Consider the following 12,035-nt stretch of genomic DNA (forward strand, 5'->3'; position numbering starts at 1 on the left):
TGGACCAGAGCACGCCAGGCACTCCTATCTTCCACTGCCTCCCGCAGACTCATGTTTGCAGCTTCGAGAACACTGTCCAACAATCTCGTCCTCTGTCGTCTCCTTCTCCTTGTGCCCTCCATCTTTCCAAAGGCTAAAAAAGGTAAAGGTAAAGGTACCCCTGCCTGTACGGGCCAGTCTTGACAGACTCTGGGGTTGTGCGCCCATCTCACTTAAGAGGCCAGGGGCCAGCGCTGTCCGGAGACACTTCCGGGTCACGTGGCCAGCGTGACATCGCTGCTCTGGCGAGCCAGAGCCGCACACGGAAACGCCGTTTACCTTCCCGCTGGTAAGCGGTCCCTATTTATCTACTTGCACCTGGAGGTGCTTTCGAACTGCTAGGTTGGCAGGCGCTGGGACCGAGCAGCGGGAGCGCACCCCGCCGCAGGGATTCGAACCGCCGACCTTTCGATCGGCAAGTCCTAGGCGCTGAGGCTTTAACCCACAGCGCCACCTGCGTCCCTTCCAAAGGCTAGGACAGGGTAACTGTACAATGAGAGGAAGGGCTTGATAGAGAATCATAATGAACACAGGAAGGAATACCTGGCTAGGAGCCAAAGAAACTTTGTGCACTGATGAGGACTTGCAGCTTGTCTTGAAATGCCACAACTGTCTTTTTCCTCCTCAGTGCTACATAGCAAACCCTTTTGAAATTTCCAAAAGCAGATTGGTTGCTGCATAGGTGGTGGTGTGGAGAAAGTATGTTGTTGAAGGAAAAAAGTTTAAAATCACATTGGGCACCCTGATGTAGCGTGCTAGATTGCGCCCATTACTAAGAGAACTACACTCCCCAGCCCTGTTGAATCCAGGCATTAAAGAAATGGTAAAAAACCTGCTCCCTCCTGTCATAAGGTAGCAGCCCAGATACCTGGTCATATGAAGAACATCGGCTGTATCCTACAATTGGACAAGTTTATGATTCAACCTCCCTACCTAGCAGTCCAATCTTCCCGTTGTCTGGATTGGATTATAGTAAATATGATTACTGCTGCTTTGAGATGCAGTTTGTAAAAAGCTTGTGTAAAGCATGAACAATATGTATCTGTCTGAAAAGTAATATATATAGTAAGGTGTCACACTCAAGCTTTATCTTTCCTCTTCCAATTCAGCAGGTGGGGTGGCTTGAGGGCAAATAGTGAGCCTGGAGCTTGGTCATACTTGAATAGAAGGGATCTGACTAATGCTGTTGGATATTGATATGTGGCTTCATGTAACAGAGTGGTGGTTGTGAAAACATCATCTCAGCCCTGGTTGGAAGAAGAAAATTGTTGCAGTATTTAGTGTAGTGCTGTGCTTTAGTGTGGTGATCACTTTCAACTAATTTTTGCAGTGGCTGGAAAATGCTATGATTTTACAGTGAGATTTTTCACACCGGATTAAGAGAGAAACCAGAACTTTGTGCTCCAATGAGATTGCTGTTGTTCAAAAACTACTTAACTTTCCAATTTATTGCACTTGTTTAGATGGCAATGCTTACACAAGGATGCTTGTATGAAAAAGATAATTTTTTTACCTGAGAACACTCCAGGGCAAATTTGGGAGAAGCCTAGCATTTCCTGTCCAGAAAGTTGTTTTCAGCCCATAGTCAGCACATTAAGCCACCATTTCACCCACTTACCTACTTTTGATTAACATCTGCACAAAATACAAAAGCTTGCTCACTATTTTGTGACAATCTTGGCATTCATGAATATTTCAGATACTTGGCCAATTTCTTACACTGACCATAGATGCAGGTGGTCCAGCAGCCAGTCACATGTCTTTGAGGCCATAAGTGGGGCATGGGATGCTAAGTATCTCCTCATGTTCTTCCATCTACTTTGTCTACAGCCAAAGCCAACTTGTGTACTCAGCTGCCCCTGTGAATAACAGGATTATTTTAACATTCTCCTCTCCCATAGCAGCTTTCTGCCACCATTTCCACAAATCAGTACATGAACTGGAGCATTTCTTAAATGATCCTGTTTTGTGTTGAATAATTTAGTACTGAAGTTCTTGAATGAGCACTAGTTTTCAAAGAGCTGCCAGTAGTGGGATATTTTTGCCTACTTTCCTACATCTATTGATAAAAAAGTAAGGTGAAAGGAAACATTTTCACCAATTAAAGAGTTATCATACTTCTACCCATGAATTTATGGTAGAATAATGATTGCAGCTTCCTAATGGGAAGATGCTGAACCACAATATTTATTAATGATAGTTCAGATGACCAGTGGCAGTGTCACTTGACTACTACTACTTCCTGTTCCTTAAAAAAAAAAGTTTCTCAGTGTATTTACAGTGCTGTACTCAAGACCATGTTTCCACTTTCTCATGTCAGTCATGGCATCCCCAAACCACAGCCCTGCTTACGTCATAAATTAGTGTGACTAAGCAGGAAGCAAACACATGCAAACCAGCACTGTGTGATTCACAGCACAATGCACTTAATATATGTGCTACAGATAATTTGTACGCAATATGTTGTAAAGGAGAGGAGTTAGTAGGTGCAATCCAGCAGGTATGAGAAACCTCTTTACAAATGTAGGGCAAGCTTCTCCTATCTCTGTGAATGGGGAACCTTCACTCCAAGAGCCCACATTCACTCAAGTGCAGGAGTCACATGCCGGTAGTAGAGATCAGCAGTAAAATAGTCACAGCAATAGATGGGACTCTTAATTTTGTAGAGTAGACTATATTCTTCAGATTTACACACAGCCAGACAATAAGCAGCATCAGCACAATTCAGTGATACCTTCCAAACGGGCAAAAGCTGAGCAGGACCAGTGAATGATGGTCTAGGCCAGCGTTTCCCAAACTTGGGTCTCCAACTGTTTTTAGACTGCAACTCCCATCATCCCTAGCTTGCAGGACCAGTGGTCAGGGATGGGAACTGTAGTCCAAAAACAGCTGGAGACCCAAGGTCTCATTCAAAAAAGGAGCTCTAGTTCTCCTAAATTAAGAGGTGCAAGTATTACCAATAGTGGCCCTTCAGCGAGTAAAACAGGCAAGACAGAACTCTCATTAGGACTTAAGATGCAATGCACAGGTCTTATATTGGAGCCAGGGGTCTTCTACATGCGCAGCAGACAATTAGTCTCCTTTCAATGGGTACTCTCTTGTTTATCCATAAACAGCTCCTTAGCCGCAACCAAGACCAGAAGAAGCTGTGGTGCTTACACTAGGACCCAAATGCACAACCCTTAGAAGAGTGTCTTAAAACATCCACAAAGCATGTTTGTCCAGGGTCCTAGATAGTGCAAGGTAAACAAAAGATGCCAAATGTAATCATAAAATAGGCTTTTATTCCATAAATCAGTGTTTAAAGTATCTGTTCATTCTTGAGACATTTTGTCAGATACAATGAAAGTTCTCTGCTTAACGAAGATGACTCGGAACAGATTATAAGCAGTCGACACAAATGTACTGAATCCCACAAGCAAGATAGCTGATGTTTCATCATGGTTCCGGCCATACACACAAGCTCACACCGTTCTGTGCCTTGGGGAGTATTTTCTGCAGGGATCTCTACGTTCACAGTCACAATTCTGTTGAAGGAAAAGATTAAAATAACACAAACATACAAATATTGGGGAAAGCTATATGTTCTCATCCAAGGGGAAGAGGCAAATCACACAAGTGTTTTGAAGATACAGTGGTGCCCCGCAAGACGAATGCCTCGCAAGACGGAAAACTCACTAGACGAAAGAGTTTTCCGTTTTGGAGGTGCTTCGCAAAACAAATTTCCTATGGGCTTGCTTTGCAAGACGAAAATGTCTTGCGAGTTCCTGCGGGTTCCCCCCCTTTTTCTAAGCCGCTTATCCGCTAAGCCGATAAACCGCTAGCGCTAATCCGCTAATCCGTCAATGGGCTTGCTTCGCAAGACGAAAAAACTGCTAGACGAAGAGACTCACGGAAAGGATTCTTTTCGTCTTGCAAGGCACCACTGTACTGTGTCCAACTGATAAATAAAATAAGAAAACCTGTCACCTTGAGAGAGAGAGAGAAATCAAAGAGTACATAGCTAACACCATACAGTTAAAGGAATTATTTGCACATAATAGAATGCATAAGCTGAGAATACCGAAAAGAGTTACTGAGCTTGGGTGGGAGCCAAAAGTAAACATTTGCTTCTGCAATACACCATTACTATTTGTAATCTTAACATGAGTTAAAAAGAATAAAGGCTATATTGACTTGCAACATCAAAGTGAAATAAGTTGTCATCCTAAAATAGTAATTATATCCAGGGAGATGAAAACTAGCAAATTGCGTATTTTACATACTAATACCCAAGAAGACATCTACAGATCAAAGGGTTGTATGAACAGAACCAGCTGTCATAACTTTTCTCTGCTCTTATGCCCCCCCATCCCATTGGTGGTTGTCCTGTATAGCTATGAGTGTATGAAGGAATCACCTGAACCAAGGCAGTAGACAAAGCTATAAAATGCGGTATTTTTAAGTGTTTCCCAAGCAGCATGGGATTAAGCAGCCACATCCCTCCAGGAGGATGTCAACCAAACTTAAATCACCCTATGCAGAGCTACTTCTGAGATCACATTGTTTTTCTGTGCAAAATGCCTGGTTTCTCATTTAAGCAGAAAAATATTAGCAACTTTGCCTGACCAGGCTCTTAGCTATCGATTCCACTGACAGGCATCCAGGACCTCCTTACAAAAACCATTCCACATTGCTAAAGCTTATTACCACAGCTAGAAAACTGCTTCCTTAGACTCCAACAATGAAAGCAGGAAGCCAGGTGAGCAGACCAGTTTCAGCCAACAAGCAAAAACAAAAAAACAAACTAGCAATGAAAATCAGTCTAGCTGCATTTTCATTTGCTGCTACTTGCGGCAAAGATGGAAGAATAAGTGTCTTTATTCTACACAGGCAGAGCTTTACAAAGGAAAAACACACTGGGATGCCTATGATTGGATTTTATTTGTGAGTTGGACTAACTCCATAAGGATTAGCACCTGGAGAATGAGTTCACTATCAGCATATATGATTATGCAATTCTGACACAACAAAGCACAAAAGGCAACATGAAAATTAAGAGGAGGGAAAAACCTTCACACTACGTAGTTAGCAAATATTGAGAAACTGTCTTACCTTTCCAGATGGCTTGGTGATTAAACAAAGTACCGATTTCCAAATGCTCTCTGGAACGAGGTGGTAAGCAACTTGAAAGGCACCTGGCAAATAGCAAAAAGAAGTTACATTTCTAGAAAGCCTGGCTTTTTTTTCCACCCTAGGCATTCCCTCTGCTCCAACACTTCTGCACAAATGGCAATATCTGTATTCTATGTTGCCTGGTTCAATAAATTATAGTAAAATGCTTCATCTGACAGTGCCTATTCCTTCTCTATACTGCTGTCATTACCAGTCTAGACCCTCATAGCTCAGTCAGTAGAGTGTGAGGCTCTTAATCTTAGATCCCTGCCTTACAGGGTTCGGTTAGATGATCCTCGTGGTCCCTTCTCTACAATTCTATTATCAATGTGCACATTATTGCTTTCAGCATTAAAGGGAATCAACTGGTAATATAAAGTTTCCTTCTAGTTGTGGCTTTATGGAGCTAGAATACTGCTCTGGAGAGGCAGCAGCAATTAAGAGACCAGAACCTGGGGGGAAACAGGAAGAAGGTGCCTGAATCACTGTTTGCAAGACAGATTGTTTTGCTGGGGGGTGGGGGGGGAATGCTTAGGCCTAGAACAAGTATTATACCTTTGACATTATCATAATTCACAGCAGCATGTAAATTATTTATGATGTATTAATTTTAAAATGCATTTTAAAAGTAGGTATCTGATCAAACTACACTGTTAATGCCCAATTTAGCCAGATCAGTAACTGGAGGGACACCCATAGCTTTTCCAGGATTCTCTAATCACTGTTCATCTCCATCTCAAGTAGCCATGGAGAGCCTGGCATGACAAAAAATATTTAACAGCTGCTATAAAGCTGAACTGCTTTTCCTTTCTTTGGAAACATCATTGTTAGTAGTTCTTATGGGCTTAGCACACAGTGGGACACACTCAAGTTTTGCAGATTAAAAGTATTACTCTATGAAGTTTTAGCGGCCTTTCCCAATATATTGTTGCCACAAAGCAGCAAGAACTGTAGCTTACTCTTGGATATTACTTTCAATCTATGATAATAAAAGCAGTCTTGTGATGAAATGCAGCATGGGAGCTGATTCGCATTGAATTGGCTCACCTCTAACACAACAGAAGTTAATGCTTTTGCATTGTGAGAGATTCTTGGGCTCTCAGGCATTGTGGTTTGAATACGAGGGAAAGCACATGTACTAGTTTGCTGATCTGAATGTAACAGTAAATCAAGGTTTGACATAAGGAGGTTGAACTCAAAGCCTGCAAGGTGAGGGGGCAGCACACAAGCTCAAGCCTCATTTACATAACATCAAACAAAAATTCAACCCAACATGTGAACCAAGCCATTCATTCCTCCCATTGTGTTCACTGTGTTTCTTAAAAAAAAAAAAAGACCTTTACACATATGTTAATAGCATGGATTTGTGTATTCAGCTGTAGCCACTTTCTGTACCACAAACTCTGTCCAAGGTTTCTTTCTAATAAACCTACAGTGGCAACTGCCCAAGCTGAACATCTGAGCTTCTAAGGATAATTACTTCCTTTGAAGTGTACAACCCAGCTAGCTTCCCCCTCCCTAAAATAAAATCAGACACTCACACCTTGTTTCATTTAAGAACTGGGACAAAAGGCAAAACAGAAGAGGAAAATAAAAATGCAGCTACATTCATTTCCTCCCCTTCTTGGTTCCCAGGTTTATGAAGACCTATTCAGATATATGCTAGAACAAATAACCTCACTAAGTCAAGCCCTAATTGCTTAACAGCTCATGCGTAACAAAACCAAAAGCATCACAACTGAGTCTTCCAACAGAGACATCAAACAGGATTCACCATATAAAGGACAGCAGGTGAGCTACGATATAAAGTACTAATTTGCTATGTGATACATAGTTAATGGTCATCATCACAATACCCGTAAGTTTATTTTACAAAGACACAGAATGATCTTGTGATAGTTTGGTCTTTATTATTTACATATCTTTAAGGATTGAAGTTCACACCCCATTCCCACCCATCACCCTAGCAGGATCACTTTAATAATAGCCGTCTACTGTCTATGGCTGGAGTATTTGATCTACCTACAGTTCAGCTGTGTTTCCTCTTCCAACTGCAATCACAATGCAAAAAATACACTGTACTATGTGCGTCGGGATCAACTATTCAGAGCCAGTGTTAAGACCCACCGTCTCAGTCGTAGTTTACAGCCATCTTGTCTCCGGCATCAACATATGAATTGCAGCAGCTGTGGCTCAGCTGTCCCACTCATCCTATGTTCCGTGCGAATTATCTTCCTCTTGAGTTAGATAGCCCAGCTTCACAACAGCAGAAGCATCCTCCACCCCATGGCTTTTGGCACCACAGGTTCCTTTGCAAGGTGCTCCAAGTTTATTTGTCATCACCATACTGAACGTGTCCCTCTGATGCCTCATTGGGTTAAGTTTCAAAGAAAGAATTTGCTGCTGGAATAAGAGATACAAAGTGTCAGCATTTTGTGGAAGAGATTATAGGCCCCAGCTCAGTATGAGCTTATCACCCCCTTCTCAATCAATTCTGTCCTATTATCCCCCTTGTCAAATCAGAACCAACAGTCTGCTCATGGCATGCAAAGGTCTTTGCATGTGGGACACTATTCCAACAAGGTAACAGTTTTAGAAAATGGGAGACGCTCCTGCCAAATTTGGTGGGAGCTCACTCATCCACTTAAACTCAGTATGAATCAATGAAGATTTTCTGCTGGGGTGTTCAGTCCATCATGTCTTAGCCTGCTAGGGAGGAAGGTTCTACATGGCTTAAGGTTCTATCTCTTTTTGACTTTGAATTCTCTTTCCACGTGTTAAAGGGAGACTGCCCTACTGTTTGAAAACCACTGTCCTGGGTAGTTAAGTGCAAGCATCCATAAATACAGTCAGGCGTGACCAACAGTTACTAATGGTCTGGCAATTCCTAGATGTCCTGGACAAAGCAAGATACAGTACCTCATTTCTCAAATTATTGCATGATTTGCAGGCAACCCGAGGGGAAGGCTCTTTCTTCATAACAGGTTGGAAAGAGAGACTACTCTCTCTCTCCAAGTTCTCTGACACACACAAAGAAGGAGCCTGCCTCTTTTAGTACCTCATTTAGAAGATATACCAAGCATTAAGAGTTTGGGTGTAATCTTCGATACCTCCCTCTCCATGGAGGCGCAGATTGCAGCTATAACAAAGGCGGCATTTTTTCATCTCCGCCAAGCTAAGCAGTTGGCTCCTTACCTCTCTCGCCCTGACCTAGCCACTGTGATCCACGCGACGGTCACCTCCAGACTGGATTATTGTAACTCACTCTACGTGGGGCTGCCCTTGAGACTGACCCAGAAACTCCAGCGGGTGCAGAATGCCGCAGCGAGACTCCTTACGGGGTCTTCGCTTAGAGATCACATTCATCCGGTGCTATACCAGCTGCACTGGCTCCCGGTGGAGTACAGGATCAGGTTTAAGGTGCTGGTTTTAACCTTCAAAGCCCTATACGGCCTAGGGCCCTCATACCTACGGGACCGCCTCTCCTGGTATGCCCCACAGAGGAACTTACGATCTTCAAATAAAAACACCTTGAGGGTCCCAGGCCTCAGAGAGGTTAGGCTGGCCTCAACTAGAGCCAGGGCTTTTTTGGCTGCGGCTCCAACCTGGTGGAACGCTCTGTCACAAGAGACAAGGGCCCTGCAGGACTTGACATCTTTCCGCAGGGCCTGCAAGACAGAGCTGTTCCACCTGGCATTTGGTCAGGGTGCAGCCTGACCCCCTCCTCTGGCAATCTTTACAAAACTTTAGTTTATGGTTGCCATCAATTTTGATTTTAATTCATTTTTATAATGTTTTATAATGTCATACTGTTTTAGTGTTGTTAGCCGCCCTGAGCCCGGCTTCGGCTGGGGAGGGCGGGATATAAATAAAATTTATTATTATTATTATCTCTCTTGCTGTTTCCTAGTGTGTTGAAAGCCCAGGGTAAGTGAAAAGCTGACCCAGCTCCTCCCCATGTGTGCCATAGGATTCTGTGTAGGAGAGGAGCCAGTGGCCAATACAAATGGCTCACTACTAAGGCCAGCAATAATTTGTGGAGCCCTGCCTAAAATTTTCATGAACAGTCCTGTATTTTCTGTATCCAACCTACAGAAAGAAACACCTAGCAAGTTAGCCACAGTAGGCAAAATTAAGATAAATTACAAAGGAGGAAGGACATCCTCTCCCCACCCCATTCCAACTTGTGTGTCACAGATGACAAGATGACTATGCGGCCTAAAGCATGATGAATATCTACCTCATGCTCTGTAAATGTCACAAGTGTTTTTTGTGCTGATTTGAAAACTGCTGTAACATTATGTTGCTTGCAAATATGCAAATCCTTCTTAACTGAAACAATTTAAATACTGTGAAGGAGGTGCTGGCATACATCCCCCTGCAAATATCAAACAAGTGCTTCTTGAAAGGGGGGTACAAGATGGAGTTCAAACTGCTGGAAGTACAAAGTTTAATCTGAAATCTTAGGCACAATACTGTGCCCAGAGCTCAGAACCTGCTTGCGATTATGAAATTCTCTGTCGCAAAATGTGCCTAGAACATGGGAGTTTCGAACACTGCCCCTAGTTCCATAATTACCATCCTGAACAACCAGTGCATTCATAAGGACATCTGGAGTGCAAAGCGTACAAGCACATAAAAGATGGGCTAAAGTGATTTAAGAAGCATGAATCCTAAGACAAGAGTTAGTACTTGCAAGGCCCTTGTGAAATTTTATTTTATTCTCTTATAATCCTCAGTAAAAAGCTCTACTCATACATCATGGCAGAAGTTTCCACTCTACTGATGACAAAAAAGCACTCTCTTATGAAGCTACCTTCTTTTCATCACTTGGCAAGTTGATGGAGAGCACAAAATTCCTAATTCTTCTTCATGTTTATAAAGAATGGTCCTTTTGACAAGGTGGGAGAACTTTGCAGATTTTCTGTTCGGACTACCAGAAACTACTTAACATTTTAAAAAAAACCAGGATGTCTGACCAACTTGCATTTACTAGAAATAGAACACAGGCACAAAAAGTCTGCACTACAAGAAAGCACAGCTTGCTGCCCTTTGCAGCACAAACATCTCTTAATCCACATTGAGCAGTGGCTCACACATGGCATATTGAAGGTATGAGATATGGATACCTATATATCTATCTGTATGGGAGGGCAGGGAGAGAGAAGCATACAGAATTTAGACTTGAGAGTAGTCCTTTGCTTGGGACAATTTTTCGGCTGCAGGGCTAACCACACATACTTATGAGTAAACATGACTAGGAGTGTGCTATTAAAGCTAATACACAACATTAATCCTGAAGAGGAAATCAAGCTAGTCTTTAATAGAATATGTTTTAATTCTGCACAGTTGAAGAAAGGCAACAGCCGAAGCTTTTTGTGGGCTAGAGCCCCTCTTCATCAGACAACAGAAATACTATTCTAGGTTGAAAGGTGCAGGCATACATGGATTGTGGAGAGTAAGCCAACAGCCAGCGGGGGTTTAAGCACAATGGAGCAGGGCCCAGCTGTTTTATGGGCAGCCTCCACGCGCAGATCTCTGGGCAGATCTCACGACGGCGCCCCTGATCCACAAATGCATATCCCTCTCCATTAAAAGCGCCCCTGAGGCGCCGCAGGATGGTCGGGCGTTTGCGGGTAGCTACTGGAGCAAAAAAACTGAAAACGTTACAGAAGGGCTACGACAAGGCCCTTTTCACGAGGAAGGTACAGCCATTAAGCACTTTCAAGAAACACGTCCCAGATCCTCGCGGGGGTAAACTTCACTCCCCTGCTCAATCAAAAGGAAGAGCGAGGAGGGAAACCCGGAAGAGGAAGCCCCGCCCCCTTATTGGCGGCTGCGCAAGGCCTGACGTCACACTCGGCTTCCGGTCCGCAGCCCCGCCCCACTACGCAACGTTTACCTCGGCCCGTTGAGGCAGTTTTCCGCGGTAACGGTCGCGGGGCTCGCGGCCCTCCTCGCCCCTCGACGTTCTCCACACAAAATAGGGCTGTTTTTAAGCCAACGGACGGAGGTCGCATTCTCCCCCGCCACACACATTAAAAGGCCTCACCGCACCCACACCTACCTCGGCTTCGTTTACCTCAGGCCTCCGCCGGAGCCGCTCCTCAGCACCCCTTCACCTCCAGCCCTCTCAACGAAATGGGACCGAGACGTGACTGAAGAGCGCACAAAATGGCGCCGGGCGAAGGCGATGGGGAGGAAAAAAATAATGAAACCCTGACGGCCGGAGGACGCATGCGCCTTAGGACTCGGCTTTCCCTTCGCCGCCTCCGCAAGCTTCTGTTGGCCCCGCCCTCCTCCTTTCCGTTTCCATGAGACAGGCGCGGGCAGCCAATCACCTCTCGCCAATCCTCCTGCTCATTTTCCCCCGCCCCGCCCACCCGCTCCTCAGATTCCTGCCCCGCCAAGTCCTCCTCCAATCGCCTCGCGGCGCTTCACATCCGGTCCCTGCAGGCCTCTCGCTCGCTTCCTAGGGAGGCGGGGCGGGTGGAAACTTTGACTTAACTCCCTTTTTTAAGCCGCCGGCCGTCCAACGGCGCTTCGCCCTTCCTCGGTTTGGACCAATGAAAAGTCTTTGATGATGGTGGGGGGGGGCGGGGAAACGAAGAAGAAGAAGAAGAAGAAGTCGGGGGCGGAGGAAAGCGGCCGCCCAATCGCGTCGCGGAGAAATGCCCTTCCGCAGTCCAATGAAAGGCGGGAGCTGTGCGCGGCGCCCGATCAGGGCGGGGCAGAGCGCCCCCTCGAGCGTCACGGGCGGGGAGGGGGCCCCGCGGGGGGAGGAGCCAATGGGAGGCCGCGCCGCGCAGATCCTGCTCAACAGCTTGTTATTTGGGTGTTGA

General features: G+C 44.8%; 1 long non-coding RNA gene across 3 annotated transcripts; it reads right to left on the bottom strand.

Moving 5' to 3' along the window:
• Window positions 1-505: 505 nt before the first annotated feature.
• On the bottom strand, window positions 506-11,928 carry LOC307208777. Of its 3 annotated transcripts, none has more exons than XR_013835231.1 (5): window positions 11,261-11,928; window positions 7,321-7,596; window positions 5,134-5,216; window positions 1,765-3,566; window positions 506-1,674 (listed from the first exon to the last, which is right to left on the bottom strand). It is a non-coding gene; the product is annotated as an uncharacterized lncRNA (long non-coding RNA). The 3 variants fall into 3 exon arrangements; XR_013835232.1 differs by lacking the exon at window positions 506-1,674 and adding an exon at window positions 10,638-10,836 and having other exon boundaries at window positions 3,304-3,566; window positions 11,261-11,540; XR_013835233.1 differs by lacking the exon at window positions 506-1,674 and having other exon boundaries at window positions 3,304-3,566; window positions 7,321-7,593; window positions 11,261-11,512.
• Window positions 11,929-12,035: the final 107 nt, after the last annotated feature.

The sequence above is a fragment of the Podarcis cretensis genome, assembly GCF_951804945.1.
Source record: "Podarcis cretensis genome assembly, chromosome: 1".
Lineage (NCBI taxonomy): Eukaryota > Metazoa > Chordata > Lepidosauria > Squamata > Lacertidae > Podarcis > Podarcis cretensis.